The sequence below is a fragment of the Lissotriton vulgaris genome, chromosome 3_2, assembly GCF_964263255.1.
Source record: "Lissotriton vulgaris chromosome 3_2, aLisVul1.2, whole genome shotgun sequence".
In the NCBI taxonomy this organism is placed as follows: domain Eukaryota; kingdom Metazoa; phylum Chordata; class Amphibia; order Caudata; family Salamandridae; genus Lissotriton; species Lissotriton vulgaris.
In genome coordinates, this window is record NC_141690.1 from 167,477,467 (window position 1) to 167,499,596 (window position 22,130).

The following is a 22,130-nucleotide window of genomic DNA, read 5'->3' on the forward strand; positions in this document are numbered from 1 at the left end:
ATCCGCAAATCCGCAAATTCGCGGATTGCGAATCCGCAAAATCCGCCCATGCTTAGTTGTGGGGTACAGTTGGTGACAGATGCCATGTTGGGTAGGGCGGCTACTTTTAATGCACCCAGTTGGCACCTGAATGCGCTGAGAGTCCGCAGACGAGAGTAATAGAAAAATATCAATGAAATCTGATCTTGTGCCTTCCCATATTAAAAATAGCTCCAGCATTACCACGGAATTTACCAACAATTGTGTACAACAAGGTTAAACTTAATCTACGTGATAATTAAGTACATCATAGACAAAGCTCTTTACTGTATTCGTCCACACTTCTTTCATGCTTCACCCAAGAAACGGGCACACTTAAGCTGAGACCTTTCCCAATATTTCTGTTTAGTTTCTTGAATCTCTGCAAATGCTCAAGGATATTTCATTGCTACCTTTTCAACAGTCGTATACTTATTTTTCTTTCTACTTCGACATTAAAGGCCTTGCTCTACACACAAAAGATAGAATTCAACGTGACACCCTCTCCCTCGGACCTCAGATGTAAACAAGAGGGAATTTCTTTACGGCGAACATCTGGTACTTCAGGTGATGTTAAGTGGGCTGACTAAAATGGCCTTTTGTTAGTTTTTATTACAATTATGAAAACCAGAATGATTGGATACACTTACAATATACTCGAAAAAGTTCCGCTGATCAGACTGTTCATGTTCAAGTCCATCTTTACGTGTCATTATGTTTCAAACAAGTGCGAAACACAATGAGCGGCAACTTCTGGCGGCAACATGACACTGCTCGCACTCCCCATCTGTCAGTTTAGAGCACACTTTATATGGATCGTGTAATTTACAACCTGAAAGCCATACTAGATGAAAGAGAGGGCTGTCCTTTGCAAAAATCTATGATCTTCTCAAATGTGTCAATCAGGCGCCTAGGCGTCATTGGTATGTGTTTTTTATGTGAAGAGGACATGTTTTTTCAACACGTAAAGTAATTCCTCGTCCCTTATAGGGACAGAACGGTGGTGAAACCTTGGACATATAATCAGGGTTCAGTGTTAACTAAATATCTTTCAGTTGCTAAAGTTAAGTGTTATTATAGAAAATACACCACCATATGTTCCTACCATGGAATGCTTCTTCCCGAAGTTGGAGACATTTAATTATGAGCTCTAAATGGGGCCCTCTGCGAATATGTAGATTTCAGATCTTTTTCAAAAGTCATATGTGCGGATTTACCAATATATGTTTGCTGCTGGTAAACAGGTACACATTTTCCCAGCCTTCATGGAGAATTAATGCATTAAAAATAAGATTTGATTACAAATGTGCTTCTACTGCATTGCTCTAATTCACTAGACTGCGACAAATATGCAGTAAACCAGTTACGGCACATTAAAAAAAAATAGGTTCACTTAATAAGGCTATGTCCCCACACTTCACCGACCTACCTAATCAGATGGGTGTAACTTTTCCCTTGTTTCTCCATTCTTACTTTTGGATGATGCCACATTGTACGGAAAATATAAGGACATGCTCATTCGACGATGACATTTTTCATATATAACAAAACTTATTTCTTCCTTCCTTTCTGGCTTTTTTTCTGGTTTAAACCTTGTAAGTAGAAAGATGCAGCAAAAAGAATTGCGTCTGAATTGAATTTTAACCACAGTGACACATTTCAAGTCTTTGTTTATTTGCTTTATTTTTATACAAGATTTCATTGGTGAATTGTCTCCCCAAACCTCCATAGTGTTTTGTGTACAGAAATAAATACAACTTGCAGAAAAATAGACTTTCATGGAACTGAGTGTGACGAGTTCTGTTATTACTTGCATTGTTATTACAGTACAGTAATACTACAACTCCATATACCACTAATTTCGTTAATTTTTGGCGGCAGTCTTAACAGTGATTACAAATTATCCCCAATAGAGCACTACAGAATGTGTAATAACGCACAGCAGTCTGTTGTACCTCACTAATGTCCACGTCATTCTGTAATGTCAGGTCTTTCCTGGGGACAGCTTCCACCATTGTTGACCTGGTGCATTTGTCCCACAGTCAGCAGTGGTCATACTGTGAATCCCCTTGCTGATTTAGGTGGAAGCTCCGGTGTCTACCCCAATCAGTAATAAGAGTCCTTTAATAAAATATTTCTTAATATTTACTTTTACTTTTTGGTGATTGCTGCCTTCATATTGATAAAATGGCTGACTTTTGTCCTTGCTTTCTAAATCGCCCTTACATTCGCCATTCTACTGTTTACCTGAATTATAAAAAAGTTGGACTATTTTTTTTTCATGAATGTTAATAGGTCATTATTTCTTGGATACATATTGCTATCATTATGATATTTCGATACATATTGTTATCATTAGGATAACATTAAGATAATCATTAGCAGTAATATTAGCATTAGTAGTATTACTAGTAGTAATGGTCACCTCCCTCAGGATATTTCAAGCTCTGTAATGAGGCGTCCTCACAGCAAGGACAGCACCATTGTTGGATCAGTAAATGTAAATGCAAATGTATTTGAGCTTGTAAAGCGCACTGCTACCCGTAGGTTTCCTGGCGCTGTATAACGCTGGGGAACCCCTCCTGGCTTTCCCTGTGAGATGGTCCCTATTGGGCACCCCCAAGGTGAAGCCAGGCATCCCCGGCATTGATGGGGCCGTTTGTGGAGATTAAGCAAGCTATTGCCCAGAGTTGCTGAGTGGAACCCATGGTTAGAGTGATACCGAGGCGAGATTTATCGAGCCCGCTGACATTGGCCCAAACACCCTGCCGCGTCGGGAATTGAACCCTGGTCCCGGGCCGTCCTCTGCTTCTGGGTGTGCCGCCTCTAACCAGTGAGCCACACTACTCCACAATCAGTGGCTATGGTGTTTGTTTTAGCTTGACTTCTCTATCACATTTATACTGATGTATACGTTACTTTAGATTAATGGCATTTCATTTTTGCTTTTGTCTTTTTTTAACTCTTTTATTGAATATTGAATTTTGGATATTAGACTGCTTTGTTTTGCTATTTTTCTATGTAATTTCTTTAACTACATGTGTTTTTTACTGCACTAACAAAAGCATCTTCTCACAGCAACTCCTATGTTTGAGTTTACCCTTACTTTTCAACCTCTATGACATTTTTTTAGATTGTTTTACATGAGTATTGATTGGTTATTGTTAGACCTGGCTTTTACAGCAGGTTTATCCTTAGACTTTTTGCTTATTGACCTCCTGTTTTTGACCTTGCTTTGGTTGGTTTTAGGACTCTGGGCACTTTATCACTGCAGATCAGTGCTAAAGTGCATATGCTCTCTGTGTAAATTGTTATTATGGATTAGTGTTTCCATGATTAGTGGGCTTGCAGCACTGATTGTGCCACTCACACAAGCAGCTTTGCAACAAGGTCTCAGGCCTGCCATTGCAGTGCCTGTGTGCAGTCTCCTACTGCCATTTCAACCTGGCAAGTACACCCACTTGCCAGGCCCTAACCTGCCCTTTTCTTACATGTAATTAACCCCTAAGGTAGGCCCAAGGTACCCCTATGGGCAGGGTGCAGTGTATGGAAAAGGTAATGACACGCCCTGGTGTGTGTGGCATGTCCTGATAGTGAACTACTGGCGATTTTATTTTTCATTATTGTAAGGCTCTCTGTACCCATAGGATAGAAGGAGGAGTTTGCTCATAACATGTTATGAGCATTACTGCCCATGGGAACAAGATAGTAAAATAGAGTTGGATATGCCAGAACTCAGAATATGAAGATGCATCTTTTAGTGAGGGTGATTTTTACATTCTGGGTTTGAAAATACCACTTTTACAAAGTAGGTATTTTCTTGCCTAACCATCCAGTGTACCTCTGCTAGGTTGTATATTGACTGTCTGGCGTTGGAGGGGCAGAGGCTGCGGATGTGTATTCCACTCAGACAACCTCTTGGGGGGTTGATGTGTGTCCTGCCTTTCCAGGATAAGTAAGGGCTGGGCTGAATAAATCTGGGCTACATTCAGAGTAGGGGGAAGAGATTTCTTTCGCACCTGAATGACCTGGTCTGCCAAGAACAATGCTGCTTCCACCTCCTGCCAGGAAGCTGCACCAGTGAGGAAAGAACTGGTTTTGGCTGCGCAAAGAGCTTATCTGCCACAGAGAATAACGGATTTTGTATTATAAAAAGAGGGGTCCAGACCCCAAACGTTTAGATCATTCTGGAAATCAAGAGGAACCTTTGCCATGGAGAATAGCTGGAGAAACTGAGGAGGAATACTGCCCCTGCATTGTTTACTGTCTGGGGTTGGCCTGCAGTGGCTATTTTCTGCCAAGGAAAGGAGAAGGACTTTACTGTGTGCTGTGTACCCTGCTTGATGAAGATCTCCAAGGACTTGAAATAGAGCTTGCCTCCTGTTCTGAGGTCTCAGGGACACAAAGACTCCACCCCCAGTTCCCCCTGAACTCCTTTGCTGGGAGGTCTGACCTGCTGAGAGGTGTCTGCCAGTGTTCTGGACCACTGGAGGTTGTTTGGGGACAAGAAATCACAAGAACTGTGCAAATTGACGCATCACCTGTTTCCGACGCATCACAGCGATGCAAGAAGAATGGTCCGCTGCATCGCTGCTGCTGAAGAATTGTCCCAGCACCTGCTCACAGCTGAAGTGTTTGCTGTGCGACAAATCCTGTGCACCGATCTCTGACGTCTGAGATCACCTCACCGATTCTGACGCAGGCCCTGCTGAGGAAGAACGGACGCATTGAGGGGACACAGCTGAAATCATCGCAGCGCACCCCGGGTTTTCACCCATCGCATCGTACCAGATTGCACGCATCGCATCAAAGCGCCAAGTCTGTTGCATTGTTGGGGGATGCAGTAAATAACCGACACATCACCTCCCCACGCATTAAGAAACCGATGCATCACCTCCTCTCCGGGAAGGAACCGACGCATCACCTCCCCTGCACAGCATTAAGGAACTGACACATCACCTCCCCCAGAGCTAGGAACTGACACATCACCTTCCCTGAGTGTTAGGAACCGACGTATCACCTTCCCTGTGACCTTTTTTACTTGCATTTTTCGACGCATCAAAGGTACTTTGTGTAAAAGTGTTGCATCCAACATTTTCTTGGAACTGAACTTTTTTCTACCATTTTAAAGTCATTTATGATTACTGTATTGTGGATTTTTGTCATTTAGTCTTGTTTTGGTTTAGATAAAGAATACTTATTTTTCTAAACAGGTGCGGTGTCCATTTCTAGTGTTTTCACAGTATTACTGTTTCTGTTCCCAAATGCTTTTCACACTGCCTCTGAGATAAGCTTGTCTGCTCATGCAAAGCCACCAAGAGGGCGAGAAGGGGTTATTTTAGGAGTGTATCCCCCCTACCCTGACTAGGAAGAAGGGTCCCTACTTGGACAAAGATACCTACCTCTGCCAACTAGAGACCCCCATTTCAAACAGTTATGCTTTTGTTGGTTCTGTTTGGGAATGCATGATTATGCAAGGTTTGATGTTTTGGTTGAAATTGCTTCACGATTAGCCCGTATATGTTCACACATCACAAGACACAGTACGTATGTTTCAGTGGTACTATTGCAGTACACAGCCCATTGACAAAGGCAGTGTAAAGATTTGTCTTGTGACATACAATAGAAGTAAGGAAAGTGTACAACTCTACATTTTTGTACATGTCCACATAAATGATGGGCACTATGTTTGTGAAAGAAAGGCTTTACAGCGACTAGAGACCTAAGACATGTAACCAAGGGGATGTAGGTGACATCCTCATCTAGAAGGGCGCCATCCACATCCATTGTTATGCAGTATTAGTCCAGGGTTGGGATTAGACTACTTATTTACTAAGAGGAGGGTGATGGTTGGGAGGCACTGCAGGTCTTTCAGCAAATGCTTGTGTGGAATCTTTACTGGGTCCTTAAAGTGTGACTGATAACCTAGCAGCCAGGCCCTAAAATAGATGCAGGAACTCATTATGCCACCCTCTGCCTCAACATTTATATATATTCCTCATGCAAATCCAATATGTCCTGGGAGATATTCATCTTGTGCTTTATTAGCGCATTTTGCTCCTCTAGGTTATTGTTCCGAGTCCGACGGTGGTTGTCCCTGGACCGCATGGCCTGCTTCATGTTAGTGACACCACATCACATGGCTTCTTACTGAGCAAAGAAATCCTCCTCCCACAGTGCTGACATGCGCCGACACAACGATTTCTGGACCGCATGGTGTCCTCCCTGTTGGTAAACCCCTTCACATGGCTTTCTGGGCAAAGACATCATACCAGCACAGTGCTACCTCCATTGAGCATGATTGTCTCACCCTGTCTGACAATTGAGGAGGAGGGGACATGTGAAGAGGTACACTCTGGCACATTAGGGCTGGATGTAAGCAGTTGCTCATCAAGGTATGAACACTGGAGATGCATTTTGGTGGGTGTGTGGCTTCGGGCGATCGCTTGCAGGATGTGTGTGAGGACCAGGCAAGTCTTGAGTGGTTGTTACAAACACTAATGGTCTAGTTCTAGACACGTGGAGACCTACAACTCTGAAAAGTCACAGGTAATGGAGGCTGGTGGTTAGAAGTGTGTCCTAGATTGTCTTTCTCTTCACTGGAGACTTGGTGGTAGGTTGGGCATCCTGCAAGGAGCCAATAACCCCATTGTCTTTCCCTAGGTGTGTGCAACTTGTATTGTGGTGTGCAGAAACATGGCACTGTGACCATATTCACCCAGGTAAAGGTTACATCATGTGTCTTGGATAATGCATATGGGATGATGAATATGAAAGCGACCTGCCTCAGAGTGTTTGAATTGGGCTCTGTATATGGCATTGAACAAAATTTCCCATATAACATTTTGTAAATTTAAGTGAGGACATGGGGTCCGATACATGAATTGTTTTATCACCCTAGTCCTGCCAAAAAATACTGTGTGGCCTGCAGGTGTTTCTTGCTGGCATTTCACATTTTACGGAATGATTTGTCACAGTCCCCTTTAGGTATGGGGCTAAACACCTGCCTAACTGACAGATGACAGTAGCCTGCCATTTTGGTTGCAGTGGGCCCCTGATTCAAGATCCTGATTTAAGATGATATGTGGGTCACAGATATGTTACAAGGGGATGCTGAGTGAATGCAACCATGAAAGCATGCCGCAGAATTCAATCTTTCAACATTTGGGTAGAACCCCTGAACAGCTCAAAGAGTTGATGTTTACCTAAAATGCAAAAAAGACCATGCTGCTTTGTTATGGAAATAGGTTCCATTTGAATGTTCTTAGAGAACCAACATATAAAGTAAATATAAGAAAACATTAGTGATCAGTGCTTAAGATGATGATGCAGTACTCATGAAAACTGATTCTGAGAGTGTCTATAAGAAATGTCACAAAGCCAATACAGTAATGGATGTAGACGACCTGGCTGATCACAACCTGTCAGCCCCAACTATACTAACTAGTACATTCTTGGCCTGGTTGGCACCATTTTGACCATTTTGTGGCTACAGCGTCATCACCAGGCCAAAGAACTATTTCAAGCACACACATTTGAAAAGGTTCAGGGTGGGCCAATGAGTCCCCTGTCCATGCCAACATGTCAAATTCTCGAAAACGGCAGTACCAAGAACTCAACTAAAGTCATGTACATTCAGAAAAAGAAGAAGTCTCTTATGTGCTTCACATCAGTGCATAGCATAGTTCCATATCCCATCACACATGGAGATCCCCCACCGCTGGAGCCGCTCCACCACTTAATCCCTCGTAACGTCATTGTGTACTTTCCCATTGGTTCCATGTAGCACTGGCAGTGAAAGATGGATCTTAGAATGTTGTGTTTTGTTTGTTTCCTGATTTTTGTAGCTCAGCACCTAATTAATATTTATTGTTGTCCCTCAGATTGGGTGATTTTCTTCATGATTCATTCCTTTGTTCTGCTTGTGCTACTTTGCACCCGGGCCCAGCATTTCTCAAAGATGGGAAGAAAGGGACTGAAGGTCTAGAGTATTACTCTAGACCTAGACGAACCCTGGAAAAGTATGAGAGATCGTGCTGATAAACCCTTAAATGCATGACTAGTTCAATATTTGCGTACAAAAGGCAAAGCTAATGTCCATGTCCGGGTTCAGGAAAATGAAAGACGCAGTTTGGGAAATATAATTTTAAGAAGACACATAGAAATGACTGAGGTTCAGGAAGGAAGCCCTTGCAGTTTCATCAAGTGCTGTCCTCCTTGACTGGTGCTGGAACACTTATGCCATATTCTTCAATTGCTTTAATAGATATAGCATATCACAGCAGTGCATGTGCAGATATGACACTCTCTGTATCATCAGCGACTAGTACAGTGATGTTGCAAGTCATGATAGGCACGCAAATGTTGATCATGCTTGCTTTACTTACCAAACACCTACAATCTGTGACATGCCATTTGAACAGTGCTGGCTTTTAAATAATAGACATCAATAGCAAATTACATTGGAGTAACTAAGCACTACTATGTTGCCAATATTGCTTTGGGAACATCTGGAGACAGTCTGATTTGTTGAGTGCATAACAAGGGGATAGTGGCACTAGTAGTGACCAGGACAAGGATGCAGGTTGAGTGGAGAAATTGTTGCGTGATACCTGTAAGTACACCTATGACATAGCTTTGTTTGAAGTGCATTACATGTGATGTTGCATTAGCAGTACACATTCAGGTGGACATGTAGGGAACCCTGTTCTATATCAGAAATAAGGTGGAATCTGTTTTTTATATGTGGAAGAATACCTTCCAGGCTCTGTCATCTAGCTAGTCTGTGTTCAGCCAGTTGGCACTGCAAGAAGTGCAATGTGGAGGCACTTGCAACAGAGGTCCTGCAAAGGTGATCTGAATTAGCAAAGTGCAACTCTATGAGGGAATGTTTTTGTGAGATCGTGTGAAATGCGAGACATTTTCACCTTTTCTGATAACCTTAAATGTTTTGTATTTTCTTCCTTTGAGAGACTGGTTGGGGCACAAAATGTCTAGCTGAGAGTCGGCTGTACCTACCATTGCGGAATTTTGCATAATTTTAAATCACTCCCCAAACACTGGGGCGGTTTGAAATGATGCACATTACAAATAGAACTAATAACAGCACAGACAAACATAGGGGCATTGAGGGTTGAGAGGCCAAATAGAGGCACCTGGTGCATTCCCAGGTGATGTTGCCAAGGAAGCAGAGATTGTGATTACACGTAGCTGGCAGTAAACTGTCCTGGTTGTGGCAGATATGTGTGCTGGTGTTGGTCTTTTAACCGGTGCACATACTGGTTCTGTGAAAAGGTAAGGGGATGATAGTTGATAATTATAATTGGTGCATCTATGTGGAGATTTGGTTTCACAGGCACGTATGTAGCTGCATATGTTTTGGTGTGCTTCTTTCGTTCTATTTGTGGCACTTTCCCTGTGTCTTCTTTGGCATACCTGCTATTTGTGGGGCTTGTCACACTTATTGAGGTTAAAATATGTTCCCACCTATAGACGTGAGTGAGCCTTTCATGGATTGTTATCGTTTTTCTCTGACACTGTCAGATCATTCAGCTACTAGGGAAGTATGGTGTTGACGATGCACCATGGGGGAAAGCCTGATAAGTGTTTGGGGTCTGCCATTCCTGAGTATAACTGACTCACGAATCCTGGCATACCTAACCTTCCTTCTGACACTTCTTTTCCATTTCCCCCATACAATGTTCCTCCTCCCTCTTAGCATTTACCCCATCAGTAGCTTCCTCTCATATGGCCAGCTTCTCTGCTCTTGTGAAGATTCGTGGAGGCAGAGCATGGAGTTTTCCATAGCTGTAAACTACAAAGTTTATCACCATGTTTGCCTTTTCCTCAGTTTTCCTCTTCCTCCTGATTGGGATGGCCTACACGTACAGTGGTCTTCTGAATCCAAGGGGGAGGGCAGGGATGTGGGAGTTGGTTGCATCTATGTGATTTAAGTTGTTATTTCTCCCTGGTTTGTGCGATTGTGGTCAGGTGTGACTATTTTCCTTAGCCTGAAAGGCTGCACAGAATCTGCCAGGTATGCAGGCTTATGCAACATCTGCTTAGTTTTACTTGCAGGAGCAAAAGGATATAGGGGAAGAAAGGTGTACATCTACGTGCACGAATTGTTACAGGCATATATTTTTTGACTTAGCAAAAGTCGTAATAGTTTGTGCGTGCATCGATGGACTCTTGTGCACAGGTAGAACTGTGCCAGAATTTTCCATTTTTAGAATAGAATCCATATTCTAGAGCAGATGCAATGAAGTATGATTTCATGACACTGGAGCCTTGACTGTGCGCTCATTGGATGCGTCCCATAAATGTAATCACATCCATTTACTATACCAGATCGTGCGTTTATAAATTTCAAGCAACAGGGACTTGTTTGCTTTGCGGAAAATTAAGAAGAAATAAAAAATGGTGCAAAATACATTTGTCCAATACAAATTGTAATTGCAGCAGGATGCTCTATCCCGCACACATGCATCCTATTTCTGCGCAGGCCTTGTGCTCTATGTAGGGTGTCCAGTAAACTGGCTAAACATATAGGCTAGAAACATCCTGAATTCGCCTACACCAGGTTTGAGCTGGCACAGCCCAACCATACGAAAAGCACAGGACATTCATGAGTGTCATTAACCCCGTGCTCCCTCCAATTATTCATAATCATATTTTTTCCTCTGCACCATCTCAGCTAAGAATCTTAAAAATGTGGTCGGGCCCTTTAATGCCCATACTCTGACATACACTCTCATCACCAATGTGGATGACGCTATTTAACATTTGCCCCTCCACCCGTAGTATAACAACTTAACATATAATAATAATAATAATAATAATAATAATAATAATAATAATAATAATAATAGGGAAGCTTGTAGAGTGTCTGGTTACGCACATCGGCGTGTCCCCTCGCTATAGTGAATGGAAAACAGCATTGCCGCAGCAGTCTACCTCACCAATCTACTGCACAAATAGATGGGTTTTAAGTTTACCCCTAAACTTCGACTCTAGCGGTTCAAGGCGCAGTTCCATCGGGAGCTTATTCCAGCTTCTGGCTGCCAGAAATCGGAAAGACCTGCCCCCCATGCGCGCCCTTTTTACTTTGGGAACTACCAGAAGACCGGAGCCAGAAGATCTTAGGGCTCGAGTGGGTTTATACAGAGTAACAAGGCTCTGTAATGGCTCCGGTGCTTTGCCAGCAATAATCCGGTCGCATGTGCACAGGGCCTTGAACTCAATTCTACTCTTCACCGGAAGCCAGTGAAGTGCCTGCAATGCGGCCTTTGAGGCCGATCTTCTAGGCAGCCTCAGGACCAAACGGGCAGCAGCATTTTGTATCACCTGTAGGCGGTCAAGGCTCCTCACCGTAGTACCCAGATAAAGGAGATTACCATAATCCAGTCGAGCGGTGACAAGGGCATGCACCAGTGTCCGTCTAGCCTCCGTAGGAAGGAGTTTCATAACCTTCCGAAGGCTTTTCAGGACACCAAAGCACACCCCCACCACTCGGCTGATTTGGGGTACAAAAGTTAATTCAGCATCGAGCCATACGCCCAGATTTTTTGCATGCTGACATGGTGTAGGAACCGGACCCAGACAGGAAGGCCACCACGCCGATGACCACACAGTCGGGCCCCCCCCACCACGAGCACCTCCGTCTTGCTACCATTCAGCCTCAGGCAGTTGGTCGACATCCAGGAGGCAAGCTCCTGCATACATGCTCTGAAGCTGTCTGCAGCAAGACCGGGCGCACGCGATAGGGAGATGACCAGCTGCGTGTCATCTGCGTAGGACACAATACGCAGCCCATAGCGCTCAACTATAGTTGCTACCGGAGAAACATACAGATTGAATAGAGTTGGGCTCAGGGACGAGCCCTGCGGTACGCCCTGACCCAACCTAATCACTCTGGAGTAACAGTCCCCCTGCCTAACCTGGAAACCCCGATCAGAAAGGAAGGATTGGATCCATTTCAGCGCAGCACCTGAGATCCCACACTCATTCAGACACTGCAGCAAGGTGTAGTGTGCTACAGTGTCAAATGCTGCGCTCAGATCCAGGAGGCTCAGGGCCATGGTTTGGCCCTCATCCACTCCCTGTCTGATGGTCTCAACAGCCATAAGCAGAGCCGATTCCGTGGAATGGCGGGGTCTGAAACCAAACTGAGTAGAGTGTAGGAGATTAGCTTCCTCCACAAATGTCATCAGCTGGATGTTCACGACCTTCTCCGCCACTTTCCCCAGATAGGGTAACAATGAGATAGGTCGCAGGTTCTCCATTTTCTCAAAGCTGATGTAGGGTTTCTTCTGGAGGGGAAGCACTACCGCCTGTTTCCACCCTTCAGGTACTGTGTGCGTCCTGAAGGATACATCCAGCAGATGTCTGATATAGGGCTCCAGGATTGATAGGCTTTCTATAAGCAGCTTCGGTGAGGCAGGGTCCCTAGGGGAACCCGACTTTATCGATCTACAGATCTGTCTTAATACCTCTGGGGAAGGGGTATTGAAATTCTCAAGAACGTACAGTCCCCTAACTTCCCTTTCGGCTTCCACAAACTCAGACCCCATTCTAGTTTGTCCCGGAAAGGATGAGTAGATCTTGGCCACTTTTTCAGAAAAAAAATCCGCTATCCGGTTACATGAGTCAACTGAGCAATCCACGGGATATGAATTTGTAAAGCGCACGTTCACCCAGAAATGCATCTTGCTGCTGAATAACAGTTGTTTATTGTAACACAGTGCAATGGTACTCATATGTGATTGTAGCCAACGAATAGCTTAGCCTTAAGCACGTGCCTAACGGTTATTCACACTTGGCCTGGAGATCAGCATAGGTGCATTTATCCCCCACAGCATGCAAGCGTCATTTGTAAATCGTAGATTTGCATAAAGGGCTGCCCCTGTCATAGAGCTAAGGTGGGCACCAGGCTCGAGATCAGCCGTCTTACAAGAACTGTGTGAATGAGACATGTACGCGTGCATTTGTATTTTGTTTTTGTATTTTTTCCATTAGACTGTGCCTCAAGCATTGCAGCTAATTAAACGGTCTTAGTAGCCAGGCATCCACATATTTTCAGTAGAGTGAGGCTCTGTGTGGACAATGACATTTTAATGATGTTTGAGGCCCCGGGGCAAGACATATTTTGGGGGCACTTCTTCCGAACAACCCTGCATTTTATTACCTTTTTTCCTGATAAATCAAGCCTGTATGACGCCAAACAATATTATACCTATACTTTCACACAAAAACAGCAGGGCCCAAAAATCCTGAAAATTACATTCGATAGAGAGAGACAAATGCAGAGGTAAAGCCAGGAAGAAAAATGTTTCGATAGAGAAATAAATAAAAGTGAGACAGAGTGAGTAAAAATGAGAATGACCACTTTACCTGTGGGTCCTTTAGAGGGTGGGGGCCCTGGGCAATTTATAAAGTTTACAATTTCCCATTTTGCCCTTGCCTCAAAACGTCTCTGACTGTGGAGTACAGGTGGCAATCTGTAGGAAGAGTTATCGTACAGCAAAGGCGACGAGAACACTATACATTAAAGAACAAACGCCTGTCTGGAAAGACATTTTATGTTTACATATCTTTTAAATTTCTTTCAAACCTCTCCTCTACTCATTTTCGGTTGCATTTCCTCTGCCACTCTATAGGACACGTTACATGTGGAATACATCAGGGGACGCTGCCTAGTGAAACAGCCACACGCACCGCAATCAAACGACTGCTTTAAACTTAGCTTGACATTAATGTGTAGACCACAATATTGCCGATGAATACTAAACGTACACAAGGTCAACCGCAGTTGAACAAAGGTGAACGGAAGAAAAGCGGCGCTGTTACTAAAAGATATAATGCCGTGTACGATCACTTTATTATTTCCTGTAGACTGACACGAAATGTCATCACTGTAAAATTAATGTTAAAACCTTATTAGGAGCCTGAACTTGTCTTATGTTTCATGAAAATGAACAACTCTGTTTTGAAAGTCACTCACTGTCATGCCACAGACAATGATCCCTGTCAAAAGATTTGCCGAAGTTCAGAGGTCAACGCAGTAGGAGGACTCGAGACTGCCTTCCCCTTTAGTAATAATCTATCCATGCAGAAAACAAAGATTTAAGTGTTAAGTATTCAGTTCATGAAATGCATGTCTTTTGACCCCAAACGAAGACACAGAGGCTCAACATAGTTTAGTCCAGCTTAAACCAGCATTAAACACCTCATCATATCTGTTTGGCTGTTTTTGTTTTCTATATTGAAAATAACATTGTTCAAGTAAACTCCAGAAAATGCAGCAGCAGAGAAACATTTCTCAAACACGCACACGTTAGCACACGTTATATGTTAGAACAGTCAAGTATTTAGTGACATAAAAAATTGTTGTACGTTATGAGCTGCCAAACAACCCTTAGTTAAGCCGCGAACAACCCAGTTGAACCCACAGAACATAAATATCTCCAAACTGTTTTTAATTTGAAAAGCTTGTGACATAAACACTACTACATCACTTGAAATGAAATGAAATGAATGAAATGAAATTTGATTTATAAAGCGCATGGCTGCCCGGAAGCGTCCCAGTGTTTACCAACTAAAGAAGGGGAAGTAAGTATCCTATTCAATTACATGCAATTAGATGGGTCAACTTGTTTTAAGTGACTTTAAGGCTGAATTTGAAAGAAACCTTACTAGTTTGGTCCCCATAATATCAGGGAAGCATGTATGTACATTGAACGTTTTTACCCAAACACAACACAAACCTAGCAGAGATGTTTTCAAGTTAATTTCAAATGTCTGATTTATAGTAGTGTGGGAAAGTCCCACAACTTCATATTTAATACCCCACTCACTGCTCTTCATGGTCTGAGCCATATAAAACTTATCCACATCAGCTAATGGAAGAGGGTAGTATGAGTGTGCACGAGTCAATGTGAGTTATGGATTATGTGTAAGTGATAAATGCTATTTGTTTAGAATAGGCTGCAAGAAAGATCTCTTCTCAAGGGGACTACATATGGTGAAATTCACCTGGCTGGGAGAGTCTGGTGACCTGAATTCAAATCAGCAAAGAATAAACAAGCTTGAAAAAATAGTGAGGCATAATTCAATTCATTAGACTAAAAAAATTGTCAGGTGCTCCTAGAGAGTCATGGTGCAGCGAAAGTGACTATTGGGGCAAAAAGTGCATACGTGCTATGTACAGAAACATATACAAATGTGGCTGATAGGGATAGTAGGATATTTTCAGTTTGCACCCCTCGAACGAGTGTTGCTATCCAACATCAATATATTAAAACACAGTCCACATAGGTTATTTTGTTGACATTTGACATAAGTATGTGTTATTCAAAAAGGGGTCATGATCAGGACAAAAATACATAGGCGTCACTAATTGATAGGGGCAACTGGTCCCACAGTCAAGATGGGTATTAATCCTCAAAGTATCTTAAATCTTTCGTTGAGATGCCCATCAGAGACAAGACATAAATTATGGGCTTTCAAGGGTGCATGTATCACCAAGGAATGTAGCAAATGCGTTTCAAAATCGCATGGCTGCAGTCTTTTAATCAACAGCCTCTTTTGACGAAGAGCCTTCCTCCTTAATGGATCATCTTGAGCCTTGGGAATGGGCAGATGTTTCCTTATACCTCCATATCTCAAGGCACCATGACGATCCTTGATATTACCTTCACTGGTGTGCCCAATCTCCCCTCAAAAAAAATCCCAGGAATGTTTTTGTCTGTGCAATGTGTACCAGCAATCCCCTTTCATCATTGGGGATGGCTGGTACAGTCAGCAGCAAATTAGAGGAGAGGTGGAACTGTGAGTTGATATTGTTGTGAAGCAACGAAGAGAAGGTTGCTTACATGTGGTTGGCAAGTTGTACTGTGTGTTTGCCCTCTTTCATCTTCTAGGGTACTTTGTCCTTATTAATCAGTGATCCAGAAATCAGTGATCCAGATTACTCCGCTCCTCAGACGATCCTGCTTTTCAATGCACATTCAATCCTATATCTGTTATTTGGTTTGGTGCCCACCCATGATTAAAACTTTTGGGTTGCCTGGCCATCTTCTTGCCAGCAGTTTATCTTTATTATCGATTTATCTCCCAAAAAGGGCAGCCATCTTGGAAAAGGACTCCCTCCATTAAGAGATTACAACTTATTTTGTATTTTTACTTTCTTACTCCTCAGTGCTTAGTTTACACAACATGGACCCATTCCATATAAATAGGGTTCCCGGTTTTCCATTTAAACAGATATTTACATATAAATACAGACTGAAAACTATTTTTCCTTTGTCTGTATTTATATTTAGAAGCGGGAAAATGCTAGCAAATGTTGCGCGCTGCCGTGCTCCAGCCGAGTTGACTTGCCACTCCCCTCAGCTGCAGGGCCTTACAGCTTGTGATTTGCTAGATATTCCATTCAATTAGGGTCTTTTTTGACCTGCTGCTGTGCCCCTGAGCCAATCGTTGTTGGATCAGGACCTCACTGTGTGGGCGTGTCAACAGTTATCCAGCCCCGCCCTCACACCTTTTGCCCTTTATTTTTGGGGCTCACCCCCTACTTCCTCCTTTTTTAACCTTCACAGTGACCACTCTGATTGTACAAAGAGCCTCCTTGTCGCCATTTTTGTTGCTGACTCAGCCCTTCTCTAGCCATCTCCGGGGAGTCGCCACTCGAGTGAGCTCTGTGCCGGCCCACCGCGTTTTCAAGGAACAGGTAAGTATATTTCCCAACGTATGTACTATTTGGGGACAGATGAATGGCAGCTTCACAGCCTACTCTTACTCGCAGGGGCAGGAGTGTTTGTGTGTTTGTGGCCGGGGTGCTCCTGCAGTGCAGTGCACTGTGTACTGTCATGTAATCTCCCAGTGACTGACAAAAATGAATCTGTTCTTGTAAAATGTAATTGGTGTGGAAAGGTAAAGCGCTCAAATACCTCTGTGCCGTGTTTGTGCTATTTAAATCTGCAACAAATGTGGCTGCACGAACAATCCGGCCACATACTCGGCAAACACAGCAGCCACTGCATCTTCAAAGCCAAGCGAAGCTTGATGGCAGCTTCACAGTCTACTTGTAGGGACCGCAGTGTTTGCCGAGTTTGTGGCCGGGTAGTTCTTGCGGTGCAGTACACTGTGTACTGTCCCTTAATCTCCTTGTAACAACCAAAAATGAATATGTCCCTGTGTTACCTAATTGGTGCACATGCTTTTTTATTTTCAGTTCACTGACAAAATATCAATATAAAAAATATAGATGTTAAAAAGATCGATGAAAAAAATATAGAATGCAAAAATATTGAATCCCTATACTTAAACAGGTAAGTACAACAATATTGAATCAGAAATATTGAAGTTAAAAATATACATGTAAAAATATATTGGATTAAAAATATAAATAAAATAAAATAATATATAATAAATATATAAAATATTAATATTATCTTTAACAACATAAATTACACTTAATATATATTTTAACTAAATATAAAAAGAAACTTATTTAAAAGAATATACACACACAAATATAAAAATGTAAATATACATATATTTACTTTCAGATACTTTTTTAACTTTATCTTTGTTTAATTTTTAAACTTTTAAATTATATACGAATACAAAATAAACATATATTAATAATTTAAAATTGAAAAAAAATCTATAATTAATTAAAACAATAAACTATAAAAAAAGAAAAAACTTACATTTTGCAATACAATAAATCCAATATTAGGGAAAATGTTGGACAGCGGAATAGTTAAATTTACTATTCCAGCTCCAGTGAATACAACAATAGGTAAAGTGTTGGATAGTGGAGGGGTAAAAATTACTATTCCCACTTCAAAAAGTGCAACAATAGTGAAAGTGTTGGATAGCAAAAGGGAAAAATTTACTATTCCCACTCAAGTGAGTGAAAAAGTAGGGTAAATGTTGAATAGTGGAAGAATTACATTTAATATTCCAACTTCAGTGAGTGCAACAGTAGGGAAAATGTTGGCTAGCGGAGGAGTAAAGATTACTATTTCCACTCCAGTGAGTGCAGCAGTAGGGAAATTGTTGGATAGCGTAGGGGCAGAAATTACTATTCCCACTCCAAAGAGGGCAACAGTATGGGAAGTGTTGGATAGCGGAGGGATATAAATTACTATTCCCATGCCAGCGAGTGCAACAGTAGGTAAAGTATTAGATAGTGTAGGGGTAAAAATTACTATTCCCACTCCAAAGAGTGCAACAGTAGGGAAAGTGTTAGATAGCAGAGGGGTAAAAATTACTATTTCCACTCCAGTGATTGCAAGAGTAGGGAAAGTGCTGGATAGCAAAGGGGTAAGAAATACTATTCCCCCTCCAAAGAGTGCAACAGTAGGGAAAATATTGCTTAGTAAAGGGGTAAAAATGACTATTCACACTCCAGTGAGTGCAACAGTAGGAAAATTGCTGGATAGTGGAGGGGTAAAAATTACTATTACCACTCCAGTGAGTGCAACAGTAGGGAAACTGCTGGATAGCAAAGGAATACAAATTACTATTCCCACTTCAGTGATTGAAACAGTAGGGAAGTGCTGCAAAGCGAAGGGGTAAAAAATACTAATCCTACTCTAAAGAGTGCAACAGTAGGGAAAATATTGGTTAGCGGAGGGGTACAAATTAGTATTCCCACTCCAGTGAGTGCAACAGTTGCAAAAGTATTGGATAGCGGAGCAGGAAAAATTACTATTCCCACTTCAGTAAGTGCAACAGTAGGGAAAGTGCTGGATAGCGGAGGGGTAAAAATTGACATTCCCACTCCAATGAGTGCAACAGTAGGGAAAGTGTTGGATAGCGGAGAGGTAAAAAATACTATACCCACTCCAGTGATTACAACAGTAGGGAAAGTGCTGGGTAGGGAAGGGGTAAAAATTACTATTCCCACTTCAGTGAATGTAACAGTAGGGAAAGTATTGGATAGCGGAGGAGTAAAAATTACTATTCCCACTCAAGTGAGTGCAACAGTAAGGAAAGTGCTGAATAGCAGAGAAATACAAAATACTAATAACATTTAAACAATTGAAAATAATTAAATAATTAAAAAAATAAAATGAACAATATTTAAAAAATATACGATTAAATATATTAAACATATAAAAAGAGCACATACTATAATATTTATTACATATAACAAAAAGGTACAAATATTACATCAAATAAATGAATCAATATATTTATAAACAATATTTATTTAAAAGGAGAAAACATTAACAAACAAATTATTTAAAACTTAATGTATTTATTGTATTTCTTTAACATTTTTATTTACATTTATTTCCACAATGAACATTATTAATAATCAATTAAAAAATATTATTAATAACAATTAAAATATTTTTAATTGAATACACATTCTTTAACACTATAATATCCACAACACACACCTAAAATTAATTACACAATTACCATAATTAATTACTTATTATTTAATTTAAATTGACAACTAACTAATAATTCATCAATAAAAAATAAATTACTTCCCATCCTTCCCACCATTTACACCTATAAACACCACAACATACACCTAAAATTAATTACACCATTACCATAATTAATTGCCAATTAATTAATGAAAATTAATTAACAACTAAGTATTAAATAATTAATAACAAATACATTTACACATTTAACAGTATAACATCTCACTTAAACAAATATTAATAAATACAAATTATTAAATAAATGTAATATTATGAAAGTTCTTCCCTTCCTATTTCCCTAAAAACCCACAACCAGCTACGGAACTAAAAACACAAAATTCAAATAAAACAAAACATAATAACTTAGTCATCAATGGAGAGCACACCGCTAGCCCCTCCTACGGATCGCCCCTCGGGACTCTGGTACATGCAGTTCTTTAGTGGATCACCCAGGTGGGTGCAAGTCGGTACTTGTAGGACTGATGAATCTCTAGACCCGATACATGTCCCGGGTTTTAGGATATCGCCCGAGACATGTCTCGGGTTTCGGGATAACTTCCCTCATCAGTAGAGAAAGATCGTTAGGGGTGGAAGAGAAGGCCGCCACACAACAGTCAAAGGCCTCGATGCCAGAACCGGCACGCAGGTGCATCTTCCAAGAGCCCGTCGGCCCAAAGCTCACGGGAACCGTATTGTGTTTAGTCATCAATGAGTGCAACAGTAGGGAAAGTGCTGGATAGCGAAGGGGTAAAAACATACTATTCCCACTCCAAAGAGTGCAACAGTAGGAAAAAAATTGGATAGCAGAGGGGTAAACATAACTATTCCCACTCCAGTGAGTGCAACCGTAGGGAAAGTGCTGGATAGCAGAGGGGTAAAAATTACTATTCCCACTCCACTGAGTGCAACAGTAGGGAAAGTACTGGATGGCAGAGGGGTAAACGTTACTATTCCTACTCCAGAGAGTGCAACAGTAGGGAAAGAGCTAGACAGCGGAGCGGTAAAAATGACTATTCCCACTCCAAAGAGTGCAACAGTAGGGAAAGTGTTGGATAGCGGAGAGGTAAAAATTACTATACCCACTCCAGTGATTACAACAGTAGGGAAAGTGCTGGATAGGGAAGGGGTAAAACATACTATTCCCACTCCAAAGAGTGCAACAGTAGGGGAAAAAAATGGATAGCCGAGGGGTAAAAATTACTATTCCCACTCCAGTGAGTGCAACAGTAGGAAAAGTGCTGGATAGCGAAGGGGTAAAAATTACTATTCTCACTCCAGTGAGTGCAACTGTAGGGAAACTACTGGATAGCTGAGGGGTAAAAATGATTATTCCCACACCAGTGAATGCTACTGTAGTGAAACTTTTGGATGGGAGAGGGGTAAAAATCACTATTCCCACTCCAGTGAGTGCAACAGTAGGGAAAGTGCTGGATAGCGAAGGGGTAACAATTGCCATTCCCTCTCCAATGAGTGCAACAGTAAAGTGCCGGATAGTGGAGGGGTAAACATTACTAGTCCGACTCCAATGAGTGCAACAGTAGGGAAAGTGCTGGATAGCGAAGGGGTAAAAATTACTATTCCCATTCCAGTGAATGCTACTGTAGTGAAAGATTTGGATAGAGGAGGGGTAAAAATTACTATTCCCACTCTAGTGAGTGCAATATTAGGGCAAGTATTGGATAGGAAAGGGTAAAAATTACTATTCCCACTTCAGTGAATGTAACAGTAGGGAAAGTATTGGATAGCGGAGGGGTAAAAATTACTATTCCCACTCAAGTGAGTGCAACAGTAAGGAAAGTGCTGAATAGCAGAGAAATACAAAATACTAATAACATTTAAACAATTGAAAATAATTAAATAATTAAAAAAATAAAATAAACAATATTTAAAAAATATACGATTAAATATATTAAACATATAAAAAGAGCACATACTATAATATTTATTACATATAACAAAAAGGTACTGATGAGGGAAGTTATCCCGAAACCCGAGACATGTCTCGGGCGATATCCTAAAACCCGGGACATGTATCGGGTCTAGAGATTCATCAGTCCTACAAGTACCGACTTGCACCCACCTGGGTGATCCACTAAAGAACTACAAGTACCAGAGTCCCGAGGGGCGATCCGGAGGAGGGGCTAGCGGTGTACGCTTCATTGATGACTAAACACAATATGGCTCCCTTGAGCTTTGGGCCGACGGGCTCTTGGACGACGCACCTGCGTGCCGGTTCTGGCATCGAGGCCTTTGACTGTTGTGTGGCGGCCTTCTCTTCCACCCCTAACGATCTTTCTCTACTGATGAGGGAAGTTATCCCGAAACCCGAGACATGTCTCGGGCAATATCCTAAAACCCCGGACATGTATCGGGTCTAGAGATTCATCAGTCCTACAAGTACCGACTTGCACCCACCTGGGTGATCCACTAAAGAACTACAAGTACCAGAGTCCGGAGGGGCGATCCGGAGGAGGGGCTAGCGGTGTGCGCTCTATTGATGACTAAACACAATATGGCTCCCTTGAGCTTTGGGCCGACGGGCTCTTGGACGACGCACCTGCGTGCCGGTTCTGGCATCGAGGCCTTTGACTGTTGTGTGGCAGCCTTCTCTTCCACCCCTAACGATCTTTCTCTACTGATGAGGGAAGTTATCCCGAA